At 42.5% G+C, this 16,828-nt stretch overlaps 1 protein-coding gene across 9 annotated transcripts in view; it reads left to right on the top strand.

Moving 5' to 3' along the window:
• Positions 1-16,828, top strand: part of PSD3 (pleckstrin and Sec7 domain containing 3) — a 588,112-nt gene that overhangs the window by 64,570 nt on the left and 506,714 nt on the right. The window lies entirely within an intron of this gene.

Here is a 16,828-nt window from a genome sequence, read left to right on the forward strand (position 1 = left end):
TTCCTAACAATATGGGTATTTTCAACAAAGTGAGAGGCAAGTTCTATGCTCTACCATGAATGCTGACCAGGGTGGGCGTGTGGAAGGTATACAGAAGCAGGCGTGTGTCTAGGTGCGACATGAAGACCTGATGGTGTGGTTGTTGCAGTGGGTGCTCTGGAGTCAAAATGTCCGGGCCTAAATGCAGACTCAGTCCCTTCCTTAGGTCTGGCTACCTAACTGGTCGGAGGCACAGGCCTGCTGCACGGGGGCCATGTGGGAATGACCACAAGGATGCACCAAGACACTGAGGTCCACACCTAGTATCTAGTACACCTCCAGTGGAAAGGGAAAGAACAATGAGACTGTCTTGGAGACCATAGCTGCCAGCCTTGAAGTGGGTGAGAGGCACTGGCCCTTGCCCAGCCAAAAATCCAAGTATGACTTTTGACTTCCCTCAGACGTAAGGACGAATAGCCTGCTGTTGGCCTGTAGTTGTGCCGAAGACATATAATCCATGGCTCATACATATTTTATATGTCCCATGTACTAGACCTGGTGAAAATAGCAAGAAACAAGAGAGACCACTTTTATTTCAAAATACAGTTTATTAGAGAGGTAACTGCTCCCGTGGAGACCATGAGCATTTTAAGCAGATTCTTCCAACTCTTGAGCTAACTGCAATCTCAGTATGTAATTACTGCAGTAGTATTGTGTGTGCCACAGTAAATTTTACCCCAACACTAACTCCAACCTCCAACCTCACTCCCACCCCAATCCCAGACCCAACCTCAATTCCAGCCCCAACTCCCACCCATACCCCCTCATCCTACCCCAGCCCTCTACAGAGTCAGGATTTCCTACTGTGCCTTCATCTTTGTTTCCATTTTTCTCAACTGCTGCCACATATGGTTTGTAAGTGTGTATATACATTTTGATAAGTTTTAACTTTTTATCATAGATGTGATCAAAGATAATATAGGTTATTATTTACATATGTTTCATGCATTCATGATATACATTAAGTTTTTCTTAATTTTTCCAACATGTCAAGTCTATGCAGTTTGCAAGTTTTTTAATTTGTCACAAATCTTAAAAACAAACAAAAAAGTCCACATATAAGAGGGCCCAAACAGTTCAAATCCACATTGTTCAATGGTCAATTTATTTATTTATTTATTTATTTATTTGAAAGTCAGAGGTACGCAGAGAGAGGGAGAGACAGAGAGAGAGAGCTCTTCCATCTGCTGGTTCACTCCCGCAATGGCTACAACGGCTGAAGCTGAGCCACCAGGAGCCAAGAGCTTCTTCCAGGTCTCCTACATGGGTGGCAGAGGCCCAAGCACTTAAGCCATCTTCTGCTGCTTTTTGCAGGTCTTTATCAGGAAGGTGGATAGAAAGTGGAGCAGCAGGGAAACAAACCGGCACCCATAGGCAATGTCTTTACCCACTATGCCAGAACATCAGCCCCTCAAGGGTCAACTGTTTTAAATTATAACTGCATTAAATGAATTGTAGAACCTGCAGTGCTTCTGTAATAATTTTGAGGTCACCTTCTGTCACTGGTGGAGGGAATCAAAAGTCACACATGGGGTTTCCACTGTGCATGGGTTGGTACCCCAACCCTACATTGTTCGAGGGCCAACTTATATATTAATATATAATGTTAATTCTGGTGATTTTCTGTCATCCAGAATTGGTAATAAAGTCTCACTTAGATATGTCTGAGTTAGAAAATGTAGTGTTCCTTTGTGCCCAGAAGGAAATTGAAATGGTCTGGTGAACACATGGGATTATTTCTGCTATGGCCTTCTACAGCATTGCATCCCGTTTAGCAATGAGTGGAATAGGAGGAACCTTAAGGAAAAAGCATGGTGGTAGAATGGCTCTCAAAGGTGACAGTTACCTTAATCAGTTTCTTCTGTTTGGATGACTTAGATGTGAAAAAGTGGTAGGAGTTAGAAACTAAGTTGATGTAGAGATGAGGAGGATAAATACTGAGTAGGACAGCAATGCATTAATCTGTGTGTGTGTGTGTGTGTGTGTGTCTGTTGGGGTATTGTTTGCAGCGGCCTTACCTGCTGCACCACAGCGCCAGCCCAGGTTTGCAGAATTTGGAAATACTTTTTGTCACATATTGGGTCTCTGTCTTTGCCTGAATGCCCTACTTTTCTCTTTTCCACAGTCTAAACTTGCTTATAATCTACCCTATTCATTTTGTCATTGGATGTAGTCCTAAACCCTTCCTAAATTACAACCTTAAGGAGCTAGGAAAAAAAAAAAGGAAAATTAAATCCAAAGTAAACAGACAGATGGAAACAATAACAAGAACAGAAATCAATAAAAATAGGGAGCAGAAAAAATATAGAATATCAATAAAACAAAATCTTATTCCTTGAGATCAATAAAATTGACAGTCTTCTAACTAATGATGGGAGAAATGAGAGAAGACGCAGTGTCCAACATGAGCAATACTACATATCCTACTGTCATAAAAAGAAAAATACGAAATACCTTGGAAAACTTTGTTCCAATAACAAAATGGACAAACTCTTTAGAAACTCTGGTGAGAAGAAATAGATTTCCTGAAATCTGTTTATCCATAATTAAAAAAAAAAAAAACTTCCTCACAAGAAAACTTCAAATCCAGATGACATCATAGGTAAATGTTGCCAAACATTTAAGAAATAAATAATATCGATTCTACACAAGCTCTTCTAGAAAGTAGGAGAAAACACTTTCCAACTCGTTTTATGAGGTCTGCACTACTTTGATTCCCAAACCTGAAAGATGCCACCTCCTGAAGTGCAGGCCTCCCACATGGGCACCGGTTCGAGTCCCGGCTGCTCCACTTCCAATCCAGCTCTCTGCTAACGGCCTGGAAAAGCAGCAGAGGATGGTCCAAGGGCTTGGGCCCCTGTACCCACATGGGAGACCCAGATGAACCTCTTGGCTCTTGGCATCGGATCAGCCCAGCTTGTAGCCATTTGGGGAGTAAACCAGCGAATAGAAGACCTCTCTCTCTCTCTCTCTCTCTCTCTCTCTGTCTCTTCATTGCTCTCTCTCTGTAACTCTGCCTCTTGAATAAATAAATAAATCTTTAAAAGAAACTTAGGGCCAGCACTGCGGCTCACTAGGCTAATATCTCCACCATGCGGCGCCAGCACACCGGGTTCTAGTCCCGGTCAGAGCACCGGATTCTGTCCCGGTTGCCCCTATTCCAGGCCAGCCCTCTGCTGTGGTTAGGGAGTGCAGTGGAGGATGGCCCAAGTGCTTGGGCCCTGCACCCCACGGGAGACCAGGAGAAGCACCTGGCTGCTGCCATCGGATCAAGCGTGGTGCACTGGCCGAGGCGGCCATTGGAGGGTGAACCAATGGCAAAGGAAGACCTTTCTCTCTGTCTCTCTCTCTCTCACTGTCCACTCTGCCTGTCAAAAAAAAAAAAAAAAAAAAAAAAAAAAAAAAAAAAAAAAAAAAAAAAAGAAAAGAAAAGAAACTTAGGAGCCGGTGCTGTGGCACAGCAGGTTAAAGTCCTGATCTGAAGTACCGGCATCCAACATGGGCACCAGTTCTAGTCCAGGCTGCTCCTCTTACAATCCGGCTCTCTGCTATGGCCTGGGAAAGCAGTGGAATATGGCTCAAGTCCTTGGGCCACTGCACCCACATGGAAGACCCGGAAGAAGCTCCTGGATCCTGGCTTCAAATCAGCTTAGCTCTAGCCATTGTAGCCATATGGGGAGTGAGCCAGTGGATGGAAGACCTCTCTCTCTGTCTCTGCCTCTCTCTGTAACTCTTTATTTCAAATAAATACAATAAATCTTTTTTTTAAAAGAGACATAAATGTAATAATAGTAAAAATAATCAGCTAACTGGATCAAGCAACTTATAAAATGGGTGAGTGTAATGAATGAATTCCACATTTGCCCGCCAACAGGCACACTTGCCACCAATCTGCATGTTGAAGCCCCTAACATGACTGAATTTAGAAATTAGGCCATTAAAGAGGTACGTAAGGTTAAATGAGGCCATGGGAGTGGGGCCCTAGTCTGCAGGACAGGTGTCATTATAAGAGGAAGAGCCACCTGGAGCGTGAGTGCCTGGAGGAAAGGTCACGGGGTAAGAAGACAGTTCTCTGCAAGCCAGGAAGACAGGACTCACCAGAACCCAGCCCCAATGGCCCCTTGATCTTCGACTTCCAGCTTCCAGAACTGTCAGAAAATAAAGCTCTATTGTTTAAACCACCCAGTCTGCGGTACTCTGTAATGGCTGCCTGAGTAGACTAACACAACAATGTGTTAGGACCAAATAGGGCTCAACTCAGGAGTGTAAGATTAGTTTGATATTTGAAAATCAGTCACGGTGATTCAGCAAAATTCAGCATTGAAAATTCACATGGCTATATCAGTAGTTGCAGAGAAAGCATTTAACAATATCCAGCACTCATTCATGAGGAACAATTCCAGCAAACAAGGAATGGATGGGAACTTCCTCAGCCTGAGAAAAGACATGCACCCAAACCTTACAGCTAGCGTTGTACTTAATATTGAAAGACTAAATGTTTTCTCTCAAGATCAGAAACTGGGCAAGGAAGTGTGTTCTAGTTACTTCTATCCAGTATTATACTCCAGGTCCTGACCAATGCGAAAGGCTCCTAAGAGACCATAGAACTGCCTGTGTTCATGAAGTTCATGTCCAGCTGCTCTTATAATCTTAGTGATTTTACTTAAACATGAGATGTGATGTAATAAGTGTGTTTAGAAAGGTCACAGGGTTGAAGATCAATATATGAAATAAAATTTATCTTTAGAGTAATAGTGAAATCTAAGACATTACAATTAAGAAAATAATACCAATTATAATAGCATCAAAAAGCATGAAATGCTTGTGTATAAACTTAAAGTATGTGCAAATACATATGCTTAATGAAATATGTTAATTTTGTGTATATATTTACATACGTTTATGTATGTTCATGTTTCAGAACACTAATTGTTGAGATTGTCAGTTCCCTCTGAATTGATCTTTAGATTCAACTGAATCCCAATCAAAATCCTAGTAGGCATTTTAAGAGAAATAAACAAGTTCATTCTTAAATTTATATGGAAATACAAAGAACCCAGAGGAGTCAAGCAATTTTGAAAATTAACAAAATTGACTTAGTTTTGCTACTCTATCTCAAGATTTACTATAAACTAACAATCAAAATTGTGTATTATTATAGACACATTAATTAATAGAATCAAAGAGAATTCAAAACAGACCCACACACATATAGACAATTGATTTTATTTTTATTTTATTTTTATTTTTATTTTTTTACAGGCAGAGTGGACAGTGAGAGAGAGACAGAGAGAAAGGTCTTCCTTTGCCTTTGGTTTACCCTCCAACGGCTGCCGTGGCCGGTGCACTGCAGCCGGCGCACCGTGCTGATCCGAAGGCAGGAGCCAGGTGCTTCTCCTGGTCTCCCATGGGGTGCAGGGCCCAAGCACTTGGGCCATCCTCCGCTGCACTCCCGGGCCATAGCAGAGAGCTGGACTGGAAGAGGGGCAACCGGGACAGAATCCGGCGCTCTGACCAGGACTAGAACCCGGTGTGCCGGCGCCACTAGGTAGAGGATTAGCCTATTGAGCCGTGACCTGACAATTGATTTTAAATATGTGATTAAATGATGACTTTTCAAAAAGACTTATGTATTTATTTGAATGACAGAGTTACAGAGAGAGAAGGAGGGAGAGACAGAGAGAGAAATCTCACATCTGCTTGTTCACTCCCCAAATGACCATATTGGCTGGAGCTGGGCCAACCTGAAAGCAGGAGCCAGAACATTTTTCCCAGTCTCCCACGTGGGTGCAGGGGCCCAAGCACTTGAGCCATCTTCTGCTGCTTTCCCAGGCCATTAGCAGGGAGCTGGATCAGAAGTGGTGCAGCCCGGTCTCAAAAAGGCACCCAAATGGGATGCCAGTATCACAAGAGGCAGCTTTACCCACTACGCCACAATGCCAACCCAAAAAGACTTTTTTAAGAATGAAGTTGGAACATCTGGATATCATATGGGAATAAAGGAACCTCCACCCTAAACCATACCATATATAAATATTAGCTGGTTATGTCTCATAGGTGTTAACATACAAGCTCAAACAAACACCGAAAAGCTTCTAGAAGTAAACATGGGAGAAAATCTTTGTGACATTACATTAGGCAAAGATTTCTCAGATGAGAAACAGAAGAATACAAACCATAAAAGAGGAAAATAGTAAGCTGAACTTCGCTTAAATGAAAAACTTTTGTTCTTCAAAGATATTGCTGAAACTGAAAAGGCAAGAGAATGACAGGAAATATGAACATCTGACAGAGGACTTACATCCATGATCTGTAAAAAATTCTTATAACTTGGTAATTAGACAAAAATCTATTTTTAAAAAGTGGGTAAAAGATTAAAATAGGTGCTTTACAAAAGAAGATGTGTAAATTGGAAACAAACATATGAAAGAATGCTCAATATCACTTACCTTCATAAATAGCAGTGAAACTGCAAGAAGCTGCCACTATACACTTGAGAAGCTCAAGTTTTTTTGTTTGTTTGTTTGTTTGTTTTTTAACTGACAAATACCAGATGCAGGCCACAATGTGGAACCTTGAAACTCAGACATTGTAGATGGATATGCAAAATAGTAGAAACTCATTTCAGAAATCTGGTGGATTTTTAAAAAATTGTTCACTTATTCATTTGAAAGGCAGAGAAGGTGGGGCACGATAGATACCACCTGTTGGTTCATGGTAAGAGCTGGGCCAGGTCAAAGCCAGGAACTGGGAATGAAACCCTGGTCTCCCAGGTGGGGGGCAGGAACCCAGTCACTTGAGCCACCACTCCTGCCTCCCAGGGTCTGCATTAGCAGGAGGCTGGCCTCAGGAATCAGAGCTGAGAATAGAACCAGGTATACTGATACAGGCTTCTCAAACATTAGGTTAAATGCCCACCTCTGGCAAATTTTTAAGCAAATAAAGTTAAGTATATATTAACCAAATGACCCAGAACTATCACTCCAGGGTTTTTAATCTATGAAATACTATGTACATACACACACTCACACAAACACACACCAATTAAATGTGGATGTTAACAGCATTTTATTTGTAATAGCTAAAAGTGGGACACAACTTTGAGATATTTGCCACCAACTAGCAAATAGATAATAGAACATCACTCAGTAATAAAGAGCAAACTGGGTGAGATCCCAGTGGAAAGAACGGGTCATCAAAGAAGGAGGTACCTTTCTCTGAAGGGACGAGAGAACTTCCATTCTGACTACGACCTTGCCTAAATATGATCAGAGTCAGTGAACTCAAAAGGCTTCCATAGCCTTGGCAACTCATGACAAGAGCCTAGGGTGATTACTGATGCCATAAACAAGAGTGTCAATGTGTTAAGTCAACAAAAGGAGTCACTGTGCACTTACTCCTCATGTAGGATCTCTGTCCTTAATGTGCTGTACATTGTGATTTAATGCTATAACTAGTACTCAAACAGTATTTTTCACTTCGTGTTTCTATGTGGGTGCAAACTGTTGAAATCTTTACTTAATATATGCTAAACTGATCTTCTGTATATAAAGAGAATTGAAAATGAATCATGATGTGAATGGAAGGGGAGAGGGAGTGGGCAATGGGAGGGTTGTGGGTGGGAGGGAATTTATGGGGGGGAAGCCATTGTACTCCATAAGCTGTACTTTGGAAATTTATATTCATTAATAAAAGTTAAAAAAAAAAAAAAGAGAGAGCAAACTGGGGCCTTATCTGAAATGCTTAGAATAGTAAGTGTTTGGGATTGTGGAGTTTTCAGGTTTTGAACTATTTGCATACACATAATGAGATATCCTAGGGGGGCCAGAGCTGTGGCACAGCAGGTTGAGCCATGGCCTGCCGCACCAGCATCCCATAAAGGTGCTGGTTCATGTCCTGGCTGCTCCGCTTCTGATCCATCTCCCTATTAGTGCTCCTGGGAAACCAGCAGAGGGTGGCCCAAGTGCTTGGGCCCCTGCCACCCACATGGGAGACCTGGAAGAAGCTTCTGGCTCCTGGTTTCAGTCTGGCACAGTCTTGGCAGTTGCAACCATTTAGGGAGTGAGCCCATGGATGGAAGATATCTCTCTCTGTCTCTCTCTCTGTCTCTCTGTCTCTCTGTCTCTCTCCCTTTCTCTCTTCTCTCTCTCTCCTTCTCTCTAACTCTGCCTTTCAAATAAATAAATCTTAAAAAGAAAAGATATCCTAGGATGTAACCCAAATCTAAACACAAAACTAATTTGTGTTTCATGTACACCTTATACACACAATCTGAAGGTCATTTACACAATGTTTTAAATAACTTTGTGCACCAAGTTTCACGGTGTGGAATTTTCCATTTGTGGCATCATGTACAGCATTAAAAAAGTTTTGGATTTTGCAGCATTTCAGATTTCAGAGTTTGGATTAGATAGAGAGAGAGAGAGAGAGATCTGCCATCTGCTATTTCACTCTCCAAATGACAGTAGTGGCGAAGCCAGGGGCCAGGAGCTTCTTTTAGGTCTTCCACATGGGTGCAGGGACCAAAGCACTCAGGCCATCCTCTGCTGCTTTCCCAATAACTTTAGCAGGGAGCTGGATTGAAAGTGGAGCAGCCAGGACTCAAACCAGTGCCTACATGGAATACTGGTGCTGCAGACAAAGGCTTAACCCGCCACACCTCAGCACTAGCCCCTAGGAAAGCAGATTTTGAAAATAAAAAGCCCTCACTTTTCTCTGGGGTTCCCGAGTGTGGGTTAATACAAGTCAAAAGACCAAAGAACTTAGCTCACAGAACTTAGAAGTGAAGTGATTCAAAAAGCAGCAGGCTGGGGCTGGCATTGTGGCAGAGCGGATAAAGCCGCCGCCTGCAATGCTGGTGTCCCATATGGGTGCCGTTTGGTGTCCAGCTGTCCTTTTCTAATTCAGCTCCCTGCTAATGGCCTGGAAAAAGCAGCAGAAGATAGCTCCAGTGTTTGGGCCCCTGCCATACACATAAGAGACCTGGATGAAGCTCCTAGCTCCAGCGTAGCCCAGTGCTGGTAAGCTGTGGCCATGTGGGAAGTGAACCAGCAGATGGAAGATCCCTGTTTCTCTCATTTCTCCCTCTCTCTTTCAAAATCAATAAGTAAATCTAAGAACAGAACAAAACAAAAAATGCCAGGCTGCCAGATTTCAGCCCAGGAGTTTGTCATCTCTGAGAGACACCTCAGCAGTTCCGTCCTGAACGAGAATTCCTGGGGGAGTGAGGAGAGATCTGATAGATTTCCTTCCTCGTATGAATAATTTAAATTTACAGACATGTGTTCTATGATGAGAACTGTATTGGAAGTTCTCCTACCTACTTTATTGACAGTATTCACCAACTTTGCTCTCTTTAGAGCCACTGAAATCAAAGGAATTCTCCAGGGAATCTGCATTCATGCATTCATTCATTCATGCCGTGCATGTTGCTGAACCCCTCCTCCCAGCTAGGCAGCAAGCCCAGGGCTGGAGGTCGAAGGGAAATGAGTCAATAAGGTGAGCCCGCAGCCTTCAGGAGAGCCCTGCCTGCGCGGAGTTTCTAGGAGGCACAGTTCCGAGTGGCTAGAGTCCACTTCTGGGATTTGTCATTGTTGCTCAAGGCTTGCCAGAAAAACTGTGAGGAACATGAAAACAAAGACTCCTTTTAATTGAAAAGCTCTTTAAATCCCAGGGTGCTGGAGCTGGGCAAACTGGAAAGCCAATCTTCTCCATTCATAGAACAGAAAACGGAGGCCTGAGAATGCAAGGAACTCTACAGTAAATGAAAACTGTTTCTGTCTTCACACAGAATGTGTGGACCTGCACCAAGGAATTCTCCAGTTCTCTGGACAACAACCGGGTGCCCATCAGTCCAGTTCAGCTCTGATGTTATTTCCTGGGGTTGGTGTCAGATCCTACACGTAAGGGGAGTCAGCTCCATTAGACTGTCCTCACTTCAGACGTCACCTGTACTTCCAACCAAGCAGGCATAGATTGCAGGCTCCCAAAACCCCCTCCCCAGGTTTAAGTATTTGCTAGAATGAATCACAGAGCTCAGGAAGGCACTCCACTTAGGTTTATGGACTGGATCAGCCACCTGGAAGATGTGTGCAGGGCAAGGTATGGTTAAGAGGTGGGTCCAGAAGTTTCTGTGCCCTGTCCTCAGACCCTGCTCTCCCAACACTTCCGTGTGATCACCAAAGCTTAAACGCATCAAATCTCATTTACTAAGAGTGTGTGTACAGCTCTCTGTCTAGACCCCTGATCCTCCCTGGAGGTCAGCAGGTGGGGCTATGTGCCAACCCTGTAACCATTTGGTCTTTCTGGTACCCAGTCCCATCCTAAGCGACCCCACTCTGAGCTGCCTCACTAACATGAGCTCAGATGTGATTGCAAGCGACTCTTTTATAGTGGGAGGGGAAAACACTCCTATGGCTCAGGAAATTTCAAGGGTTTTAGGAGCCTTGTGCCAGGAACCAGGACTCAGACCAGATATATTTCTTATTATAGCACAGTCAGACAGTGAGTGAGGTGGGGCACTTTCTGTCTCCCCACTGTGGTTCAGGAAGCTGGAGGCCCCAGGGAGAATTGTGCTTGTCTCCTCGGTCACTCAGTGAACAGTGGTGCTGTTGCTAAGCTATTCTCTTGGAGACGTTCCCAGGTGCTTTCACCATATGGACATTTGCAGGCCTTGGTAATTTCCATAGGTCATTTCGATCATGGGGGGAAAATTACAGTTAAATGCTTATTTCAGAAAAAAAAAGTTTTCCATGGAATCCCCCTTTGATAAAAGACTGCTTGTGAAACCATTTGTTTTCATTCCTTGAATAATTCTGAAAAAGTGATTTTTTTAGGGAAGTAGGGACTTTTTGTTATTTGAGGGGAAATAGAGACTTTGGTCTCCAGTGTTGCCAGGAATCATTTGGATGGCAAGGCATCTTCTGGTGAGGTGGGGGATGCAGGTGGGTTTTGCAGCCTGACAATGCAGAGCAGCCACAGTTATGCACGGGAACAAAGACCTGGGCTTAGAGTTGAGTGGTTGAATCAATGCAGCACGGATGATCCTCCACTCTTGATAAGTCCATCATAAGTAGAAAGTCAAAAATGCACTTAATACACCTAATCTACTCAACACCGTAGCCAAGCAACATACACACTGCAGAGAGACCTCTGTTTCCCCTCCTGATCTCAGGGTTGAGTGTGAGCCGAGGCTGCTGTCCCTGCCCGGCACCTCCAGAAGGGATCATGCTACATGTTGCTAGCCCGAGAAAAGACCCAAATTCAAAACTCGAAGTTTGGTTGCTAGTGAATGTACATTGCTTCCACACTATCATAAAGTTGAAAAATTGCCAGTTGAACCATTGTAAGTCAGGGATGTCTGTGCTATACATAAAAGCTTTAAATTCTTAGAGAAATAAAACAATGCAATCACATGTGCCCTTCAGACCAAATTTTCATTTGTTGCTTTTTCAGTTCCTCCTGTGTGCCAGTGTGCCCAATAGAATTCTCAGTAGCAAGAGAAACATGCAGACTCAGCATTGGCTAAACACAGCAGCCATGAACCACCTGTGGCTACTGAACACTGGCTATGTGGCTAGTGAGACTGAGAAACTGGAATTTTAATTCAATTTTCTTTCAAGCAATTTAAATGTAATGGCTACCTGGAGCTAGGAGCTATGGAATTGGGTAGCTTAGGTGTGAGGAATAGGAGGCGTAAAGGGCCCCAGTATTCACAATGTGGTTATGGGGCACTGGGGTAGATGCACATGCGGAGTTATTTTTCAGAATCATCACCTTCAAGCATTTGAATCTACAATGCAAGCAATTCCTTAGGTCTCTTTCCTGTGTACATTTATATTTACAGTGAGAAAAAAATAGTATGACTCTCTCAAGCTAAGAAGTCTAAGAGGATGGTGGAATGGAGCTCTTTCTAAGGCTCCACTGGGGAGACAAAGTGATTGTGAGACAAACCTGCACTTCAGCGAGGATATTTCAGGAAAAAGCAGACTGCTTTGGGGAGGGAGCAGGAGCGCCTCTGCTGCATAGTTGGGATCAGCCAGCATGCCCAGAGCTGCTGAGGGAAGGGGCATGTCAGTACAGCTTGTGAACCAGATGTAGCCCACCTGGGGAAGTTTATCTTCTTGAGGTCTCTCCAACAGAGTCGGAGGAAGGGGAGGGGTCCCTCGGGTCCTGAGGGCTGAGAAACAGGAGCAGAGGACCTCACACACTGTCGCTCTGCTGCTGCACACTTCTAGCTGAAGCAGGCCGAAAATTTAATGACAAGTTGAGTCTGGACTCAGTATTGGATAGTTTAATTGCTGAACAGACATTGTCTACCGGACCTACAAGTGCGCTGAGTCACTTTTGGCCCTACCAAGTTTCGTTTCATGCAGGGGACAGATTCTCCCTCTGAGTGAAGGGATTGTGGAAGCCAATTTTGGTCAGCCAGGAACGGAACTTATTCAACATCCTGATGTTGGTATTGTACTTACATTTCATTAGACTTTCTGATTACAATCCCAAGAAGCTGTGGTTGGTAGTTTTCTTTTGTAACAAAAAATAAACAAAATCAGCAATTTCTATCACCTTGGAAACAAGTGTTAACTAAATCTTTCTTTTTAGTTAATTGCAGGAATGATTATTTTTACAAAGATGTGAACAGATATTAGCAACACTATGTCAGCCATAAACATAGCTTGAGAGAGAAAGTGAGATATTGCTAGCATTACCTGTATTTAACACTATCTGCTTCATTCTTCTTAAAAAATAATGATGATTAAAAAGAGAAGTGATGATTGCAGGATATAGGGAGAGAGAAAAACACAGAAACTGCTAATTGGAAATTTTAGAGAGGAAAATTTTTCATATAGAAATAATCTGAAAGTATCTCATTAAGAAACATTCATTCGTTTTCCTCCTACTTCACTGAATGCTCAATTCTTTTCGTGCTCCTTGGCTTGCCCCTAAGCATCTCCCTAGCTTCTTGGAAAGTGTTGGACTCTCTTCTGTTCGCCACCCACTCTTGTGTTATCTCATTCAGTTTCATGAGTGTAAATACTGTCTGTACTCCAACCTCCAAGTATATGGCTCCAGCACCTACTCCTCCCCTGACTTCTGGTTTCGTATATCCAACAGCTTGCTCTGCACTTCTGTGAGATCCCTAAAACTAACGTGCCCCCAAAAGAGGGCCTGTTCTCTGTATCCCCAATCCTGCTTCTCCCACAGCCTTCCCCATTTCAGTTAATGCAACTCCATCATTTTTGTGGTTCAGCTCCAAATCTTTTTTTTTTTATTTTTCCTCAGAAACTTTTTGTTTAAGGAATACAAACTTCATGCATTTTTATTTATTTATTTATTTTATTTTTTGACAGGCAGAGTGGACAGTGAGAGGGAGAGGCAGAGAGAAAGGTCTTCCTTTTGCTGTTGGTTCACCCTCCAATGGCCGCCGCAGTTGGCGTGCTGCGGCCGGCGCACCACACTGATCCGACGGCAGGAGCCAGGTACTTATCCTAGTCTCCCATGGGGTGCAGGGCCCAAGTACTTGGGCCATCCTCCACTGCACTCCCTGGCCACAGCAGAGAGCTGGCCTGCAAGAGGGGCAACCAGGACAGAATCCGGCGCCCCGACCGGGACTAGAACCCGGTGTGCGGGCGCTGCAAGGCGGAGGATTAGGCTAGTGAGCTGTGGCGCCGGCTACTTCATGCATTTTATAAACACAACTTTAGGAAGATAGTGATTCTTTCCACTGTACCCACCCACCCAAGCACACTGCCACCCCTCTTCTTCCTCCCTATTCTATTCCCATTCTTATTTTTTACTAAGATCTATTTTCAATTAACTTTATACACATATGATTAACTCTATACTAAGTAAAGAGTTCAACAAATTGTATGGAAAAAAACTTTTTCTGAACAACCAAGGCAAGGGCTGTTCAAAGTCATTGCATCTCTAAGTGTTAATTTCTTTTCTATAGATTACCCTATAGGTGCTCTATTAGTTATCACAAATCAGAGAGAACATATGGTATTCATCCTTTTGGGACTGGCTTATTTCACTAAGTATGATGTTTTCTAGTTTCATCCATTTTGTTGCAAATGACAGGATTTCATTTTTTTTAACTGCTCAGTAGTATTCCATGGTATACTTATCCATTCTTTATCTATTCTTCAGTTGCTGGGCATTTGGGTTGATTCCATATCTTAGCTATTTTTAATCAAGCTGCAATAAGCATTGGGGTACAGGTAACTCATATGCTGAATTCCTAGGGGTGGGATGGCTGGGTCATATGGTAGGTGTATATTAGATTTTTTGAATATTAGATTTTTAGTATCTCCATACTATCTTCCATAGTGGATTTACCAGTTTACATTCCCACCAACAGTGGATTAAGATACCTTTTCTTTTTTGACAGGCAGAGTGGACAATGAGAGAGAGAGACAGAGAGAAAGGTCTTCCTTTTCCGTTGGTTCACTCCTCAATGGCCGCCGCGGCCGGTGCTCTGCTGCCTGCGCACTGTGCTGATCCGAAGGCAGGAGCCAGGTGCTTCTCCTGGTCTCCCATGTGGGTGCAGGGCCCAAGCACTTGGGCCATCCTTCACTGCACTCCTGGGCCACAGCAGAGAGCTGGACTGGAAGAGGAGCAACTGAGACAGAGTCCGGCACCCTGACCGGGACTAGAACCCGGTGTGCCGGCACCACAGGCGGAGGATTAGCCTATTGAGCCACAGCGCTGGCCTAAGATACCTTTTTCCCCACATCCTCACCAACATTTGTTGTTTGCTGATTTCTGTAAAAGGCATTCTAACAGGGGAGAGGTGAAACCTCATTGTGGTTCTTATTTGCATTTCCCTGATAGCTAGTTATCCTGAGCGTTTTTTCATGTGTCTGTTGGCCACTTGTATTTCCTCTTTTGAAAAATGTCTGTTTAAGTCCTTTGCCCATTTCTAACTGGGTTGTTTGCTTTGTTGTTTTGAGTTTCTTGATCTCTTTATTTATTCTGCTTATTAATCCTTTATCAGTTGCATAGTTTGCAAATATTTTCTCCCATTTTGTTGGGTGCTTCTTAACTTGCTGAATGTCTCTTTTGCAGTGCAGGAGCTTCTCAATTTGATGTAATCCCATTAGGCAATTATTGATTTGATTGCCTGTGCCTCTGGAGACTTTTCCTAGAACTCTTTCCCTGTGTCAATGTCTGGAGGGTTTCCCCAATGTTTTCTAATAATTTGATGGTATCAAGTCATAGCTTTAGGTCTTTAATCCATTTTGAGTGGATTTTTGTGTAAGGTGGAGGGTAGGGGTCTTGCTTCATACTCTGTATGTGATAATCCAGTTTTCCCTGCATCATTTGTTGAGGAGACTTTCCTTGCTCTGGGGATTTATTTTAGTTCCTTTGTCAAAGATAAGTTGGTTGTAGATGCTTATATTGATTTCTGGTGTTTCTATTCTATTCCACTGACCTATCCATGTGTTTTTAACCAGTGCCAGTCTGTTTTGAACTAATGCACTGTAGTAGGTCTTGAAATCTGGTATTGTATGCCTCCAGCTTTGTTTTAGTTGTATAAGATTGCTTTAGCTATTCGGGATCTCCTGTGCTCCTGTATGAATCTCAGCATCATGTTTTCTATGTCTGAGAGAATGTCTTGTATGTTGATTGGTGTTGCATTGAATCTGTAAATTGCTTTTGTAAGAATGTAGATTTTGATGATATTGATTCTTCCAATCCATGAACATGGAAGATTTTCCCACTTTTTTGTGTCTTCTTCTATTTCTTTCTTTAATGTTTTGTAATTCTCACTGTAGAGATCTTTGACATTCTTGTTTTAATTTATTCCAAAGTATTTGATTTTTTTTGTGGCTATTGTGAATGGGATTGATTTTAGAAGTTCTTTCTCAGCCATGAAATTGTCTGTGTATACAAAGGTTTTTGATTTTTGTGTGTTGATTTTATATCCTGCCACTTTACCAAACTGTTCTATGAGTTCCAATAGTCTCTTAGTGGAGTCTTTTGGACCTTCTATATATAGTATCATGTCATCTGCAAATAAAGATAGTTGGATGTCCTCCTTCCGAATTTGTATCCCTTTGATTTATTTTTCTTGCCTAATGGCTCTGGCTAAAACTTCCAAGACTATAGCAATGTTGAGAATGGGCATCCTCGTATGGTTCTGGATCTCAGTGGTATTGCTTCCAATTTTTCCCCATTAATTAAGATGCTGGCCATGAGTTTATCATAAATTGCCTTGACTGTGTTGAGGAATGTTCCTTCTATACCCAATTTGCTTAAAGTTTTCATTATGAAAGCGTGTTGTATTTTATCAAATGCTTTCTTCTGCATCTATTGAAAGAAGCATATGGTTTTATTCTTAAATATTTAATGTAATGTACCACATTGACTGATTTGTAAATATTAAACCATCCTTACATACCTGGTATAAGTCCCATTCAGTCCAGGTGAGTGAACTTTCTGATGTGTTGTTGAATTCAATTGGCTAGTATTTTGTTGAGGATTATTGCATGTATTGCCATCAGGGAAATTGGTCTGTAGTTCTCTTTCTTTGTTGTATATTTTTCATGTTTAGGAATTAAGATGATGCTGGCTTCATAGAAGGAGTTTGGGAAGATTCCCTCCCTTTAAGTTGTTTTGAATAGCTTGAAAAGAACTGGAGTTAGTTAAATGTTTGGTAGAATTCAATTTAACTACCTGGAGTTAGTTAATGTTTGGTAGAATTCAGCAGTGAAGCCATTGATCCTAGGCTTTTCTTTGTTGGGAGGGTCTATATTACTGACTCAATTTATGTCTCGGTTATGGG

This window comes from Oryctolagus cuniculus, chromosome 8, assembly GCF_964237555.1.
Source record: "Oryctolagus cuniculus chromosome 8, mOryCun1.1, whole genome shotgun sequence".
NCBI classification, from domain to species: domain Eukaryota; kingdom Metazoa; phylum Chordata; class Mammalia; order Lagomorpha; family Leporidae; genus Oryctolagus; species Oryctolagus cuniculus.